Source organism: Bos grunniens, chromosome 12, assembly GCF_055505025.1.
Source record: "Bos grunniens cultivar Pamir isolate PY7600 chromosome 12, Bosgru_T2T1.0, whole genome shotgun sequence".
In the NCBI taxonomy this organism is placed as follows: Eukaryota; Metazoa; Chordata; class Mammalia; order Artiodactyla; family Bovidae; genus Bos; species Bos grunniens.
In genome coordinates, this window is record NC_141176.1 from 60410893 (window position 1) to 60429926 (window position 19034).

The 19034-nt window shown below is 35.0% G+C and overlaps 1 long non-coding RNA gene across 13 annotated transcripts in view; it reads left to right on the forward strand.

The window, feature by feature from the left end:
- LOC147361816 (uncharacterized) overlaps positions 1-19034 on the forward strand; it is a 429777-nt gene that overhangs the window by 24509 nt on the left and 386234 nt on the right. Inside the window, exon 3 of one of the 13 annotated variants that reach the window (XR_015137670.1) lies at positions 5605-5776. The exons of the other annotated variants lie outside the window; for them this stretch is intronic. This is a non-coding gene — a long non-coding RNA (uncharacterized LOC147361816). Of the gene's footprint in view, positions 1-5604; positions 5777-19034 lie in introns of those variants that run through there. 13 annotated transcript variants of the gene reach the window in all.

Below are 19034 nucleotides of genomic sequence, written 5' to 3' on the forward strand. Positions count from 1 at the left end.
AAAGACCCTGATGCTGGGAAAGATTGAGGGCAAGAGGAGAAGGGGATGACAGAGGATGAGATGGTTGATGGCATCACCGACTCGATGGACATGGGTTTGGGTGGACTCCGGGAGTTGGTGATGGACAGGGAGGGCTGGCATGCTGCAGTTCATAGGACGCAGAGTCTGACACAATTGAGAGACTGAACTGACTGACTGACTAGGTTGGTCATAACTTTTCTTCCAAGGAGTAAGTGTTTTCTAATTTCATGGCTGCAGTCACCATCTGCAATGATTTTGAAGCCCCCAGTAATAAAGTTTCTCACCGTTTCCACTGTTTCCCCATCTATTTGCCGTGAACTGATGGGACCATATGCCATGATCTTTGTTTTCTGAATGTTCAGCTTTAAGCCAACATTTTCACTCTCCTCTTTCACTTTCATCAAGAGGCTACTTAGTTGTTCTTCACTTTCTGCCATAAGGGTCGTGTCATCTGCATATCTGAGGTTATTGATATTTCTCCCGGCAATCTTGATTCCAGCTTGTGCTTCTTCCAGCCCAGCGTTTCTCATGATGTACTCTGCATATAAGTTAAATAAGCAGGGTGATAGTCTACAGCCTTCACATACTCCTTTTCCTATTTGGAACCTGTCTTGTTCCATGTCTGGTTCTAACTGTTGCTTCCTTACCTGCATACAGATTTCTCAGGAAGAAAGTCATATGGTTTGCTATTCCCATCTCTTGAAGAATTTTCTAGTTTGTTGTGATCCACACAGTCAAAAGCTTTGGCATAGTCAATAAAGCAGATATAGATGTTTTTCTGGAACTCTCTTGCTTTTTCAATGATCCAGTGGATGTTGGCAATTTGATCTCTGGTTCTTCTGCCTTTTCTAAATCCTGCTAGAACATCTGGAAGTTCATGGTTCATGTACTGTTGAAGCCTAACTTGAAGAATTTTGAGCATTACTTTACTAGTGTGTGAGATGAGTGCAATTGTGTGGTAGCTTGAGCATACTTTGGCATTGCCTTTCTTTGGGATTGGAATGAAAACTGACCTTTTCCAGTTCTGTGGCCTTTTTCTCCCAATTTATTATTTCTGTGATCCTAGTATCTGAGATATTTAATATGTGCTTCTATGTTCAGTCATTTCCAAAATCTCTGAAATCAAATCTGCCTTCAGTTGGAGTGAGATGTAAACTATTTCATACTATCATTTATGAAGTATATATAGGCTGTGTATTTCCAAAAAAGATAGGGTAAATTATAGAAAAACAAAACTAAAAATTAAGAACATACATATTAATGGGGCATTCAAAAATAATAGGCAAAATAGATGAACAGCTGAGAGATTTGCCTATTAAAATCAAAATTGTTATGTATTTATACATATATTTATAATTATTTGAGGAAAAATGAATAGAACTATATGGAGGTTATAGACAGAGGTTTGTTTTCTTTAGATTTTTAAAAATTTCATTACACACTGGTTAATTTTGTTGTTGCTGCTGCTGAGGCAGCAGACTTCCATACCGCAAAGCATAAAAGAGCAAAGTTTTCTCTGAGAGACATTTTAAAAGCAGATGTCACTAACATTTAACCATAAAAATATGGGTCCTCCTATCATTTCACATGGATTCATATTTTGTTACTGAATTGCATTTTATAATTCCAGCAGTAGACATAATTTTGGTTTATATGTAAAAATAATAGATGTCATATATGAGTCCAACCATATATTGAAATATACAGTAGAAGTCTAAATATATAGGTATATTTTTATATTTTTGGATCCCTTTGTATAAGATTTATATAAAATGTTATCTCAATATGCCCTAGATTGTGATTTCTTCTTTATAGGAATCTATTGAGATAAACAAACTAGTTTAAAAAATAGAATGGTAGGCACTGATTGCTATAATTATAAGGTCAGCAGAAGTATTTCTTTGCTGGCATACCATCTGACAGAAAAGATAAATCACTCTCCCCCCATATGGCAGCTCAAGCCGGGCTCAAGAGATTATTTCTATTTTACAAGGTTAATCATGACATTAGAGAAACCTTTGCTCTTTAACATATTTCTTCTCAAATTCTGGTTTAGTTTTATGAGTCCAGAAATCCATACATATAAATCAGGATCAGAATAATATGAATGTAAAAGTAATTAAAAAACAACAACACATATTTAGACAGATAAAGATGTATGATTAGCTATTCAATTTTTGTGAACCACTATTTGAAAATAAAAAAGTAAATTTCCCTGTATACATTCTATTGCTAATTAGAATTTTTAGATTTTTAAAAATATATTTCCATTATAGCCATATTGATACTATAAAGTTATAAGACAGTCAATTGTATTCTAGATATTTTAAGGAAAAGCAAATAGGCTGGATATTTGCATTAACACTTTTCCATTCAGAAGTACCAGTAATTTACCACTGATAGAGTAGAAGGTTTTACAAGTAATATTTCTTCTAATTCTACTTCCCAAATGTTAATGACTGTAATGATTTTGTTTAATACAGATCATTACTGTTGTTCAGGCACTAAATCATGTTTAACTCTTTGCGATCCCATGGACTATAGTCCACCAGGCTCCTCTGTCAATTGGATTTCAAGATCACTAGAGGGGGTTGTATTTCCTTCTCCAAGGGATCCTACCAGATCAGGGATGGAATCCAAGCCTCCTGCATTGGCAGGCGGATTCTTTACCACTGAGCTATCTGGGAAATCCTTAACACAGATTAATTATATCTAATATTCATAAATTAAGATATGAAATATAGCAATGTAGTACAAATAAAATTACAGCTTCCTTGGTGGCGCAGACAGTAAAGCATCTGCCTGCAATGTGGGAGACCCGGGTTTGATTCCTGGGTCAGAAGATCCCCTGGAGAAGGAAATGGCAATCCACTCGAGCACTCTTGCCTGGAAAATCCCATGGATGGAGGAGTCTGATAGGCTACAGTACATGGGGTCGTAAAGAGTTGGACACGACGGAGCGACTTCACTTTCACAAATAAAATTAACTATTAAAAATCTGAGGGCAAAGGCTCACTAGGGAACAAAATTATTGGTCTAAACTTTGAGTCAGAGTGGAACTTCAGTGTTCTTGTTGGACATTATTAGGATGTTTTACAGAAAATTTCTTGATTGTTCCACCACCTGACATTCTGATTTTAAGAAAGATTTCTCAGTAATAGAAACTATGAAACATAAAGCAAGAGGCAAATTTTGGTCAATTATTGCATGAGAACTGGCACATCCACAAACCAAACCAGCGTGTATAAATTAATGAGAAAGTGATAAGAATTTTTAACATGTATAAAAAATGGGGATAATCACAATGGAAATTCAAAATATATGTATTATTAATTGCAAAGAAATAAGTACCTGTCCCCTATTCTGTATTTGAGCTATAGCCTTTCATTTTTAAAATTGATATATATTTGAGTATATGTTCGGGGATAAACATTAGAAAGCAATGGAGAGTGTTATAAAGAATAAAAGAATCATATGAATTAAGAGCAAATATAATGATGCTCTAATTTGTTTCCTTTTGACAGTTATTCTGTAACTTCAAATTGAGTTAGATTTATATTTCAGTTATCAAAATAAAAAATGGTCCTATTATACACTTTAGTGGCTATAAAAATTTAGGATTAATATATCTGTACCTACATCTATACTTCTATATCTTCATCTATATATGAATGTGTATCCCCCAAAGTATTTATGAAATAGCTTCAGAAATGAAATTGCAGTTAAAAAATGCACTTTTCCAGAGATAAGAAATTTATTAACAAGTAAGTGTTTAATAGGCTGTCAACCAAAAAAAAAAAAAACCAGATTATCATATAATCATTCATAATTTTTAATATGAAAAATCATAATGCATTATTTTGCTGAAGGTATATATTCTTTGCCTTAACATTCCCTACAAAAGTTTAATCCAACTGGCTTTCATGAATTCAGAAAATCAAATACATTTAATGTGAAAATAGACTTCTAAATTTTCTCACATTTAATTATGGCTACTTCTAAGAGAAGATTAAGTTCCACAGTAAAGCATGTACTTCTGGAAATTTAGTATTTTTGGCCACATCACTGGGTTTAGCTCCCTGACCAGGGATCAAACTGGAGCCCTTGGCCGTGAAAGCACAAAGTCCTAACCACTGGTCTGCCAGGGAATTCCACAGCAATTTGCTTTTTCAATAAATAGGTAAAAATAATTGCATATAATGTCATTTGTCAGACAAAATGGAGGGTGCCCCCTCTTACCCCACCTCTGGTTATTCACAGTTTTTGTGTGATCCTTCTCCTTAAGTATTCAGGACCTGCAATTTGCTTCTAGCCAATAGAATATAGGCAAGAGTACTGGAGTGGGGTGCCATTGTCTTCTCCGATGGCATAGGTAATATGATGTAATTTGCATAATTACATCACACAACACTCCATCTTGTGGTGGACCCACAGTACTGACTTTCCTTGTTCACTTTGTCAGGGGAGTGTGTAAGTTCCTCAGTTCTGTCTTGCTGCAGCAAAAATTTGAAATGGCAGACCAATATTACAGTTCAGATACACTCAGTGTTACTTGGCAAGCAAAGGAAACCACATCCCCAAGGTGTAAGGGGTGACCCAAAAGAAGAGAGAGGCTCAATTTTGGCTCCTCTTTTTATATATTTTGTCTCCTCCTCCTGAGACTGTCCTGTGTAAACTGGGCTAGCCAGAAGGGCTGTTTGTTGTACCTGAGGTCCTCACTCCAGTCCTCGGACCTTCCTTTGTTCTATTTTCATGGGCTTTTCCCTTCTTTGTCTATTAGCCACCACCATTTTGGACTCCTTTTTCCTATGCTAACTACCTAACATTATCATTCAGCCAATCCTAATTCTAATGCATTCATCTAATGTGGATTGTCCCCAAACCTCACATGCCACACCCATCATCTCTTTTAGGAAAAAAAAAAAATCTTTCCACTTTTCAACATAGTGTCATTTCTTCATTTTGTAATATTTTATTACTATATTCTATATTTTTCTGTTTAGCATTTTGGGATTCTTACAGGGATTTTATTCCTTCTTGGTTACTAACATACAAAATGTCTAGGATAATCATTAAAGATAATTTTTGTTTAGTATTTTTATAAAGGCAGTTATTGAAAAGTATCAATATATCTGCTTAAAATATACATTTTAATGAAATTTGGCAATTCTGTATTCTGACTGTATCACCATAATAACTAGTAGCATTTCAAATATCCAGGAATTATTTTATATTCTGCAACTTTACCAAATTTAATGATGAATTCTAGTAGTTTTCTGGAAGCATCTTTAGGATTTTCTATGTATAGAATTGTGTCCAAATGGCTATTATCAAAAAATTAAGAAGGAGCAAGTGTTGGAGAGGACATAGAGAAGAAGGAATCCTCCTGCATTGTTGAAGAAAATGTAAGTTGGTGCAGCCACTATGGAAAACAAATATGCAGGTTTCTTAAAAAAAATCTGAAAACATTGCTACCACATGATTCAGTAATTCTACTTCTGAGTATTTATCCAAAGAAAAAATAACCACTACTTTGAAAAGATAAGTGTAACCTTATGTTCTTTGCAATGCTATTTACAATAGGCAAGATATGGAAGCAGTCTAAATGTCCACCAATAGATAAATGGATAAAGAATCTGTCTGCAGTGCAGAAGAGCTGGATTCATTCCCTGGGTTGGGAAGATGCCCTGGAGAGGGGAGAGAAGGGAATATTCAGTCCAGTATTCTTGCCTGGAGAATCCCAGGGACAGAGTAGCCTGGTGAGCTATAGTCCATAGGGTTGCAAAGAGTTGGACATGACTGAGTGACTAACACACACACACACACATAAGAAAACATGAAATCTTGCTATTTTCAAACACTTGGATGGACCTGGAAGATATCATGCTAAGTGAAATAAGTCAGACGAGGAAAAACAAATACCATATGATTTCACTTACATGTAGAATCTAAAAAAAACAAAAACATGAACAAAACAGAAACAAACTCATAGATATAAAGCCAACAAAGGTTCGTCCAGTCAAGGCTATGGTTTTTCCTGTGGTCATGTATGGATGTGAGAGTTGGACTGTGAAGAAGGCTGAGCTCCAAAGAATTCATGTTGTTGGAGAAGACTCTTGAGAGTCCCTTGGACTGCAAGGAGATCCAACCAGTCCGTTCTGAAGGAGATCAGCCCTGGGATTTCTTTGGAAGGAATGATGTTAAAGCTGAAACTCCAGTACTTTGGCCACCTCATGCGAAGAGTGGAAAAGACTCTGCTGCTGGGAGGGATTGGGGCAGGAGGAGAAGGGGACGACAGAGGGTGAGATGGCTGGATGGCATCACTGACTCGATGGACGTGAGTCTGGGTGAACTCTGGGAGTTGGTGATGGATAGGGAGGCCTAGCGTGCTGCAAATCATGGGGTCGCAAAGAGTCAGACATGACTGAGCGACTGATCTGATCTGATCTGATAAAGAACAAGCTGGTGGCTTCCTGAAGGAAGTGGAGTTGGTGGACACATTGAATAGGTGAAGAGGATTAAGAGGTACTAACTTCCAGTTATAAATAAGCCTTGAGGATATAATATACAGCATAAGGAATATAGTGAATAATATTGTAATAACTTCATATGTTAGTGGATTGTAACTGGACTTATGCTAGTTATCATTTCATAATGTGTAAAAATACTGGATCACTACATTGTATACCTGAAACTAATATAATAATTTATGTTATAATTCAATTAAAATCTTTTTAAATAAAATTTTTATTTTGAATATCTTTTGTATTCTTTACCTTCTCTATCATATTCCTTTTCTCCTTGAGTTTTACCAGATATTTCTTTGATTTTCCAAATCATTTTTAATCCTGTGCATGTGTTAGTCAGCCAGTTGTGTCATACCCTTTGGGACCCCATGGACTTATAGCCTGCCAGGTTCCTCTGTCCATGGAATTCTCCACGCAAGAATACTGGAGTGGGTTGCCATTTCCTTCTCCATCTTCACCTGTAGACACCACCTAAAATGAAGCCACCACAGATTCCAAACCAAAAGCGCACCTAACCCATATATTGTAATAATTTCAGATAAAATAAATCCTATCATCCTCAAGTCTGGAGAGTTTCTGCTTATTGTTCCTGAGAGTGCTTTATAAGCAGCAACAGACTTGAAAGGTTATTAGCTGCTATGGTTGGTTTTACTTCTAAATGGTAAAAATAGGACACAGATTCCTGAATGAGCTTCGATGCTTGCTCAGATAGTTCCTGATATCAAACTCCAGTGTTATTTCTTTGCCTGTTTCTTGAATTTTCCTTTAGAAAATGTGGAGGTTAAATTACATCAAAGTCTAGAAAGGGGATAGAATCTTAGGTTTTCTAGAAGTAATGATTTCTTCATTTAGAAATCTGATTGATGAGGCCTTGTTTGGATCATCTAGGATCTCAAATACATTGAATTTTAACTTAGAAACCCAACAGTCCACATTCAGAAGCAAGATGATTCATCAAATCAACACCAACCAAAAACAACATGAAAGGAAGGTCACAGCTTTGGAACATGAAAAGAACACACACAGACCTCACCCACCAATCCCTGTGCTGCAAAAGCAAACACTTGCCTTGAAACTTTTCCAAAAGTTTGAATTAGCAATTTTTTTAAATTTTATTTTATTTAACTTTACAATATTGTATTGGTTTTGCCATATATCAAAATGAATCTGCCACAGGTATACATGTATTCCCCATCCCGAACCCTCCTCCCTCCTCCCTCCCCATACCATCCCTCTGGGTCGTCCCAGTGCACCAGCCCCAAGCATCCAGTATCGTGCATCAAACCTGGACTGGCGACTCCTTTCATATATGATATTATACATGTTTCAATGCCATTCTCCCAAATCATCCCACCCTTTCCCTCTCCCACAGAGTCCTTAATCCATAAATGATGTTATTTAATTTTGCATGCTTTTAAAGACTGCATGAAAAAAAATGGTACACATATCTTTTGCTCTTTTTGCCTCTGATATAAATATTATGTTTTCTGCTTATTATATAGATATTTATATATTAAATAAGCAGCTGAAACTTACTCCTATTCCATATGCCTATACTGTATGGTTTTAGCATAATGAGTCTATTATGGGACACAGCTTAGGATTAACTTTCCTCCCATATTAGTTGCAATGGAAACAGAGCTTCTCTTTACCTTGGAAGGAGTGAGATGGGATGACATATTCTTCTACTGAATTTGAAGATGAAAAATTGCATCTGATCATGAATATCTCAAGTTCTTACTTCTCTTCCCTGATGTTAGACCGTAGACAAAATTAATAGCATTCTGGGACGTATGCTTAGTGTAAGGTTCAAAACGTTATATACATCTAAGTTTTTCATTTAACATTCATGTATAACCAAAAATGCTGAGGCATCTTACTATACTCTCTGCTACAGCCTTTCTGTGAAAGGCACAGCTACCTCTATTCTCAGTGAAATATACTCACTTGCTTGCCAAATCAATACCATCATGGAGTGGACACTCAAAGGGGCAATCCATTTATTATAAAATTAATAATTAAATTGTTACCAAAGAATTCCAGATAACCAGAATCTTTTTGATGTACTATAAAGTCTTTCAAAATGAAGAATCAAAAAACATCTGGTCTTAGAAGAAAACATAGGCAGTACACTCTTTGACATAAATCAGAGAAAGATCCTCTTTGACTCACCTCCTAGAATAATGGAAATAAAAACAAAAATAAATGGGACCTAATTAAACTTAATAGTTTTTGCACAACAAAGGAAACCAGAAACAAGATTAAAAGACAGCCCTTATAATGGGGGAAAATAATTGCAAACAAAACAACTGACAAAGGATTAATCTCCAAAATATATAAGCAGCTCATACAGCTCAATATTAGAAAAACAAAGCCAAATAGAAAAAAAAAAAAAAAAAACATGGACAGAAGACCTAACAGACATTTCTCCAAAGAAGACATACAGATGGCCAATAAACACATGAAAAGATGTTCAGCATCACTAATTATTAAAAAAATTCAAATCAAAACTACAATGAGGTGTCACCTCACTCCAGACAGAATGGCCATCATCAAAAAATCTACAAACAATAAATGCTGGAGAGGATGTGGAGTAAAAGGAACCTTCCTACCCTGTTGGTGGGAATGTAAATTGATACGGCCATTATGGAGAACAGTATGGAGATTCCTTAAACATCAAGGAAAAAATCTACCATATGACCCAGCAATCCCACTACTAGGCACCCTGAAAAAGTCAAAATTCTAAAAGAAACATGTACTCCAATGTTCACTGAAGCTCTATTTACAATAGCCAAAACATCAGAGCAACCTAGATATCCATCTACAGATGAATGGATAAAGAAGGTATGGTACTATGCACAATGGAATATTAGCCCTAAAAAAGAATGAAATTGAGTCAGCTTTGGTGAAGTGGATGAATCTAGAGCCTGTAATACAGGGTGAACTAAATCAGAAAGAGAAAAACAAATATTGTATAGTGATACATATATATAGAATCCAGAAAAATGATATTGATGGACCTATTGCAGGGAAGGAATGGAGATACAGATGTACAGAATGGACCTATGGACACAGTGAGGGAAGGAGAGAGTGGGATAAATGAAGAAAGTAGCATTGACATATATACACTATCATGTGCAAAATAGATAGCTGGTGAGAAGTTGCTTTATAACACACGAAGCCCAGCCTGGCACTCTCTGATGACCTAGAGGAATGAGATGGGGGGAGGCGAGGGAGACTCAAGAGGGAGTGGATATATGTACATTGTTGTTCAGTTTCTCATTTGTGTCCAACTCTTTGCGACCCCATGGATGGCAGCACACCAGGCATCCCTGTCCTTCATTATCTCTTGGAGTTTGCTCAGTCATGTTCATGGAATTGATGATGCCATCCAACCATCTCATCCTCTGTTTTCCCCTTCTCCTGCCCATAATGTATGTATAATTATGGCTGATTCTTGGAGAAGGAAATGGCAACCCCCTCCAGTACTCTTGCCTGGAAAATCCCATGGATGGAGGAACCTGATAGGTTGCTGTCCATGGGGTCACTAAGAGTCGGACATGACTGAGCAACTTCACTTTCACTTTTTACTTTCATGCGTTGGAGAAGGAAATGGCAACCCACTCCAGTATTCTTACCTGGAGAATCCCAGAGATGGGGGAGCCTGGTGGGTTCCCATCTATCGGGTCGCACAGAGTCGGACACGACTGAAGCGACTTAGCAGCAGCAGCAGTCTAATATTTTGTCTTTGTAATGTTTATATTCTAAGTGACAGCAAAGTTACCTCCAAGTAACAACAACAACAAAAAAAGGGGGGGTAAAATTTCATCACTGGTCCAATCCTTTAATCCAGAGGTATTCATTACTACAAATACCCGAGTCAGTTCTCATACTTCTAACCAAAGGGCAGGGCACTGAATCTAAAATCCCACATTGCTACATCATCACTGGAATATGGAAACATTTCCTAAAAAGAAAGGGAAATTCTGTTGGATTGCTGGACTCTTTTAGCTTACATACTCAGGATCTAGGCTGTCATTTACCTTATGATTGCAGTATTGTCCTGATCTCATAGCCTATATCAAAGATGGAAAATATTTTGTCCAATTGGGTAAAGGATGTGAGACCTTTGTAGCAGAAGGTTCTCAGTTTACATTGTTTTGGTTTGTAAATTCTGATTTTTCAGTCTCTAGCAATAACCTTCTTTTGACTCATTTCCCAGTTGCAGGTGTTCTGGTCACACCTGTGAAGATGAAGACAGTACGAGATTTTCTTTTTAAATGTTCTCACTTTCTCTTCCTGTTACTGTTTATCCTGGAATACTGACCCTTGGATTCTGTATGATAAAGGTATCATTCATAGAAGCCCATTTTTAGATGCCATGTAGAGATGGGGATTAACATAAAGAAGTGAAAGTGAAGGTCACTCAGTCGTGTCTGACTCTTTGTGACCCCGTGGGCTATACAGTCCATGGAATTCTCCAGGCCAGAATACTGGTGTGGGTAGCCTTTCCTTCAATTTTAAAAGGACATTTTCAATCCTTTAAGCCAATATGACTGGCAACTCTTCATTCATAGGTCCCTGTGTGATGGCACTGCAGGTAAACACATCAGGGAAAGGACTGGGAGCTATTTTCTCTCCTGAGATTGGAGAAAATACTACTTTTTCCTCTTTTTTCATGCCTATGGAATATTGTCTTAAAGATAAATAGAAGCAAACATAGCCATACCAATGTATCCTTATAAAATGAGAAACAGCCTCATAAACAAATGATATAATGCTGTCTGCTTATCGTAATTAGCTTGGGGAATAGGATCTGTTGACATAGTTTTTAATGACCTTTAAAATAGTCTTTCAGTCACTGGTCTGTTTAAATAGATGTCTCTTCACTAACTCAGTGTCTGATCTTCCCACAGACTATTAATAACTATGTAGTGTGTATGACGTATATCTAATATCCTGCCACAATTTAACTAACTGATGTCCAACAATTAAAGTTTTTCATCCTTTTTTAGTATTATTCTTAAATTTTGCTTGTTGATTTCATTATATTCTTTAATAGAAGTATTGCAACATTCTCTGCATTCTATAATAAAATATTAGAGATATTTCTGGACAAAATCATGTTGATTTCCCTCTCCATAGATATTCATGTGCAAATGCACACACACACACCCCACACACAAACTAGGATTTCAAAACATATGTTTCATTCATTAAGGAAACTTTTAACAATTCAGGATTTTCTGTATAAAGAATATAGTCTTAACTATAAAGGGCTTTCTTCTTCCAGTAATTAGTGGCTTTAGGCTTATTTTCTACCTCCCTGAATGCATTTTTGTAGCTTTGTTCTTAAAGTAATGAGCTAGTCAAGTTTATTCCCTTATTGTTCTTTAATCTAAAAATACTCTGAAAGATTTGCCATTTTATCCTTTCAATGTGAAGCTTAAATTGGGTGGAGAAAATGCTCCTGTTTTCGTATATTATATAACCTAGCTTTTGATCCTCTTTTAGAAAAAAATGCGCTCACATGCATGCTTTTAATTACCTGTTACTCTACGTTGTTTTTCTTGAAGGGATAAGCTCACTTTATTCATTATTGAGAAATGTGCAAATGTGCAAGTCACATTTTGTCCATTGTCTAGTCCAGTAAAAAATTATGATTTGTGAAAATGCTGCTGTTCAACTCACAAGTTCTCTTCTTGTCAGTGAAAAGGTTTATCCAGACTTCTCCTTTTGACACACAAAAAATCAAACATTGTTTACCCAGGGATCAGGAATTAATGAAACTAAATAAAAGAATAATAGTTAACATGTTTTCTGCTTAATAGATTTTCTCTAAGACCTCTCTTCAGTGAAGCAAGAATTTACCCCCTGGACAGCTGAAGAAAAAATAATACAATGGCTAGTACAAGAGTTTAGTTTCATGGCCTTATACCTGCTAAGCTGCCTGCCAGCAGTTTTACCTTCAACTATTCATGCATAGTCAGTATAAATGTCAACAGTGGAAACAAAAATAATTTCTGACTATTGGAAGGAAAATAGTTTTGACCTCATACCCCCGTGAGTGCCCAGTTGACAACTGGGGATTTACGGATCACATGCTAGGAATATCTGGTCTAGGGAACTTGACTCTATCTCTTGTTCTGCAGACTTACAATATTTGAATAGTGAGTGGTTTTTTGTCCCTGAAGTGTTCTTTCCTTATCTTGGCATAATAAAGCAGGTTTTTCTTGCTGAATCCCTGTGTCTTATGAGATGTGTGAAACTTCAGGGTCATTGTCCTCTATTTGGCAGCAGTTCTGGCTCCTTTGTTCCTGTAGCTTATTCTCTCTATGCATACAGGGGCAAGGAGAAACACCACAGGCAATGGCAATTGAAAGCCTTGCCCCAAATTGACCCTCAACATTTCTACTAATTATTCACTGGCTAGAATCCATCACAGGACACACCTAACTTTGGAGGCATTGGGATGTAAAGTTTGCAATGCCCAATCATCAGGGAGAATCAATAATATTAAGAGGTTCTATTATACCTCATCTCACCATATGTTCTTGTGTTAAATGTTTTTGGTGTTCCAGTGTGTTCCAAGTGTGCACCAGGAATTTTGCTGGGTATTTTTGATAAGAGATTAAAAGAGGTAATACTTGGGCTTGCTCCAGGGAAATAGATATGAATAGATAATATAATAAAATGTGATACAGGTTCTAATATGGTAAAATATATGCAGTGTTTCACATGCTCGTAATATGTGTATAAAGACCACAAACATACCCCTTGGCTTTGACTACCTAGAGTGATGTCACCCTTCACATGAGCAATTTCAGTGGAGCCATGGTGGTTAAATCTAATTCTAACAAATGAAGAATTTAAGAAAGTTATAAAATAACTACCCATAGAGTAATTTTAAATGAGTTGAAGGGATACCTTGAAGAAAAGTTATCCTCAAAGAAACATCCTTAGAGATAATGAAGAAGCTGTATGTTTGATAAAGTCATGAGAAAGCAGGAATGGCAGAAAATTATTAAACGGAAGGTCAAAATAAAGCCTGCTTTTTTGCATTGTTAGACAGTGACAACATAGTTTTTGGCGAAATGCCAATTTCCAGATACTAATCAAATTATTTCTTCAGAATTAAAGTTTTTTTTTTTTCCTTTTCAATATCAGCTATGTATGCTGAGAATGAACTTGAATGTCAAACCCTTGCTTTTCTTTGATCATGGATGAGGCATTGTTTGGCAAAGAGACTTGAAGTTTAAACTCTCAACAGAGGCTTTCTGCTGAAAGAGGAGATGTATGCTCCTCTGTCAGGCAAACAACAGAAGGGGTTTTGTGTAAGGCCACATAAGCATAAAAATGGCAGATGCCTTTACTTTCAGCAGCTTAAAATGTTCATTCTGAGCAAACCATTCATCACTGAGCATACAATGAAGACTTCTAGATGTCAAAGGAAGAGATGGTTGGGTGATTAGGGTGTCATTTCATCAAACAATAGCAGAGTTTGATTTCCTTTCAGTATAATTGTCCCTTTTTTCTTAAATTTCCTGACACTATCTCTTCACTTTTAACAAAACAAAGGAGAAAGTATTTGCTTATAAGCACTATTATAATCATTGTCCAAATAGGAAAAAAATAAGTTAATAATTAGTTAAGTAAAGTGATACCAATAAATAAAGTTTGCCTTACTATTCAAGTGAATTTTAAAAAGGAATGTATTATCTTTATAAAAAGTATATATTAGCAAAATTTCCTGATGTTATCAAAGTTTATGTCTGTGTAGTTTTGCAAAATATTTAAGGTAAACAGAATAAAGCTGCAATGGTTATAATGTCATAATACCTGAATTCTGTGAGAATGAAACATTTATTTTCATGTGTGTCTGTATGGTTGTGTGTGTTTATATGTTTTTGCTTATTATATAGAATAACAATTTCCTTATTTTTGTGATCTCTTGATGAATACCTTGTTAAATATGATGGAAGACTAAAGTTTCCTATTTCAGGAAAATATTAACTAATACTCTATTATCACTTCAGTGATTTCTTTAGTTAACATTTATAACAAATATTCAACTCACTGTTTATTTCAAATCTTCAGTCTTAAGCTTTTGCATATTTAACAGGTAACTTTTATTTTGCCAACAAGTGATGCTCTTTTTCAACTCCTGGTATATCAACATGTGTCCATAAGACTTTGAACATTTTAAGTAAAATAATTGACAATATGGTTCACCAAGTTGTTCTTACAGAAAGTATTCCTCTGTTACATCACTTACCATTAGTGGTGTTTTCACTAGCTCTGACATATTGCAAAGATTGAAAGTCTTGGAATTGTACAGACTTGTGTTTATCTTATACTTACTAACTCTTTAATCTTGCATAAATTACTTAACTCTGATACATAAAGTGGCAGAAATTCTACCTGACTGAAAAAAATTACTTGATGAATTGCATATAAGATATTTTTCAAAGTAGATACATAAGCCTTCAATGAATCATAGTTATTTTTTGTTTTAGTATTGTCTTTCATCCTGAAAAATAGGCTTATCCAGAATATGACAATGTAAAGATATAGAGAGGGACTGCTTCAGAAATTTAGAGTGATATTTGTGTGAATGAGAGCAGTTACTATTTTCCCTTTTTAAGTATTACTAACATAATGGCTAACAACACGGCTTCTCTGGTGAAAGTGAAAGCTGTTCAGTCGTGTCCTACTCTTTGCAACCCCATGGACTATACAGTCCATGGAATTCTCCAGGCCAGAATTCTGGAGTGGGTAGCTGTTCCCTTCTCCAAGGGATCTTCCCAACCCAGGGACTGCACCCAGGTGAGATAAACAATATAAAATTCGAATCACTCGAGAGACTGGATAACACTGTTGTAAACAAACAGAAAAGATTAATGTGGCTTAAGCAAATGAAAATGTATATATTTACTTTGTTATTATTATTTAATATTGTTGTGGTGCTGATAGTAGTAGTAATAGTAGCATTGCTTGAAAACTCAGTCTGGGTATGGATGACACTCAAGGGCACAGAATACCCATGTTGATTGAGGTTCTGTCATTCTATAACTGCACCACCTGTACACATGATTTTTCACCACCTGGGTAGGAAATGACAGTGCTGAGAAGTTCTTTATCAATAACTAAGTGTCATAAACAAAGGGAAAACACAGCAGCCCTTGCCAATACCCATTAGAAAGATCTAATCAAATGGTGTCACACATCTTCAAAGGAAATGAGAATCTTTCCAGACTTGAAAAGTAAGGAAAACTGAATATGGTTAAGCATTTAAAGTTTCTAATATAGTGATACAAGGTTTAATCAATATTTGAAAACCTATCATATTAACAGTAAAAAAAACACATTATATTCATTATATCAATTGGTGCATATTTCTTTAATTTTATTTTATTTTTAAACTTTAAAATATTCTATTAGTTTTGCCAAATATCGAAATGAATCCACCACAGGTATACATGTATTCCCCATCCTGAACCCTCCTCCTCCCTCCTCCCTCCCCATACCATCCCTCTGGGTCGTCCCAGTGCACCAGCCCCAAGCATCCAGTGTTGTGCATCGAACCTGGACTGGCGACCCGTTTCATACATGATATTATACATATTTCAATGCCATTCTCCCAAATCTTCCCACCCTCTCACTCTCCCACTTGTATCACTGTAAAAAAAATAAATAAATAAAAGCCTTTCAAAAAGGTGAAGTATTTACATTTTCCTCCTACGCCTAGATTTGGCATAGCAACCTAAAGAATACTTTTTAGTAAAAAAAATAATAATAATAAAGTTTCTAATATAGAATTTTTAAGTATGAATATAATATGAGCAGCTAAGATTTATCAAGAAACATGATATAGTGCTTGTATTTTGTTATCATGACAGAAGGAAACAAATTCAGTGTTGAGAATGGAAAGTAAAAATGTGGAAAACTCCCAGATCGCCAAAAAATGCTTAATAGATTGCTATAATAAAAGATAAATAGGAAATTAGGAATTTCAGAAAGAACAATACAGAGTTATCAAAGAAATAATACATAGAAATATCATTTTTAGAATGAAGAGGCTCATAATAATGAATGATGACTGGAATGACATACTCCAATATATGTAATTCTAAAATGGTCAAAGAGTTTCCTTGGAAAAAAATATTTTTCATAATAATTGGAATTAAAATAAAATGTCATTAGTATTCTCAAATACAGAATTGGATTATAGAAGACAATCAAGTAGTTTATCAAATTTCTGAGTAAAATACATTTTGAAATAATTAAAATATTATTAATCTTCTTTGAAAGTTTAATAAAACATTTATAGAATGAAGGAAAAGAAGTAAAATTGTCCACCTATACCTTTTTCTAGGAAGCAACTAGAATTTGAACCTCAGCATTGTAGGGAGTTAATTTTTGTGAAAGGAGAAATATATAATCAAGAAAGAAAAGAAAATCTGTAGAATAAAAAGGAATTTTTACAGTGAAATTCAGTGCACAGATTAAAATAAAGCCAATCTGTGAGAGCAAAAAACTAGTTGCTGGAGAAGGAAAAGAATCAGCATGAAAACAATCATAGCAGAAAAGAGCAGAACAAAAGCACTGGTAGGAAAAGACAGAGGAATTGATTCAGAGTATTTAGAAATGTATATGATCATTCAGGAACAAAAACACATGTTGAAAAATATACGAATGGACTGTATATAATAATATAAACATCAAATATCTATAAAATACTATGCATAATGTCTCTAATATAAGCAGAATTTTTATAAACATATAGGGTAAGATATGGAAAGGATAAGCCATGTGAATAATTTAAAGTAGCTAAATCGCCACAAAGCAAGCAAATAGGTAAGATCATAAACTTATTAATCATATTGGTGTAAACAAATTGTTTAGAAATGTAGAAACAAAATAAAAGAGAAATAGCTATTAATAAAAGAGTCGAACATAAATGGATCAAAGTTGTGGGACTATGAAACAGAAAACTGATATACTATTATAGATTTTAAAACATTTAGATGGAGAAATTGGTATGAGTTTGAGAAAAACAAGTTTATTGGAAAGTCAAAAAAGGCATACAGTTTAAAAGAATTTTTTGAGAATTTTTTTATGACTCTCCAAAAATAAGCTGCTCTCTTTTTATGTTTATGTGGTGAATCATAAATAAAATGGTGTGTGTGTGTGTTAGTCATTCAGTTGTGTCCAAGTGTTTGTGACCCCATAGACTGTAGCCCACCAGGCTCCTTTGTCCATGGAATTCTCCAGGCAAGAATACTGGAGAGGGTTGCCATTTCCTTCTCCAGGGGATCTTCCTGACCCAGGGGTTAAATCCAGGTCTCCTGTATTCCAGGCAGATTCTTCACCATCTAATTATTTGATAAATTAAATGGTGTTTGGAGGGATAATATTCTTCAAAAGATAAGGAATTTGGTAACTGCTTATGCTGAATTGGTTAGGTAGACTGGAGAATCAAGAGCACAAGTAATTGAGTTTTATTAAAAGGTGAGCTACTCTTGACTTTCTGCAGTTAAAAAAAAAAAAAAAAACTTGAAAGAAATTGGTAGGAAAAGGGTATAATTGTCAACTGAAACAAATGCAATTTAGTAACTTAAATCCTTGAGGTATTATTTATTTCTGATTAATAGATATGTATAGGATTTGGCAAAATATGGCCACAGGACAAATGTATCAATTTTTTTTTCTAATAAGTTTTGTTGGAACAAAGCCAAGGCCATTTATAATGGATTATCTATGACTGTTTGCATGCAAGTAGCTTACACTGTACAGAGACTGGCCCACAGAACCTGAAGCATCATACTACCCTGTGCTTTACAGAAAAAGTTTATCCATCTCTGAACTGGCTGACACATCAATAATTACTGTTGCTCTTTTGCTCTGTTTGTTTTGTTTGTTGTATTTTCAGATCTATATGAAATAGTTTATCTGAAAAAGCAGTTGCTGTAATGATCCTTATCACTTCAAAGAGCATGTTTATTTTAGTTTGAATATTAGTGACTAGAATGAATATTTTTTACTAAATATATCAAAAGCATTTAAAAAGCAATAGTTTTTTGAGAAGGAGCTGTTCGATTTATTTATTTAATTTTTATTTTGTCTTTGTCGAGCTCATTTCTTCAGGAGCTGAATTTAAAAAAATTATGCTGAACTTGAACCATGAAAATTAGTCTTATTGTTTCAAAATCAATCCTATAAAATTCTTCCAAAGATTTAAAAAGATGGATAATAAAAAGAGAAGAAAGAAAATATTTTTCTGAGTATCTATATATCAATAAAGATGCATTCTAACTATATTTAAAGTCTCCCCAATGGATTTTTCTTGAAACTATTCTGGTTCTATATACAGGGCCAGGGAACTTGCCAAATTGCAAATTCTAAATATAACAATAACCTTTATATACTTTAAGTTGCAAGCTTTTGCAAAACTAAACTTACTCATTTATAAGTAACTATACTGTT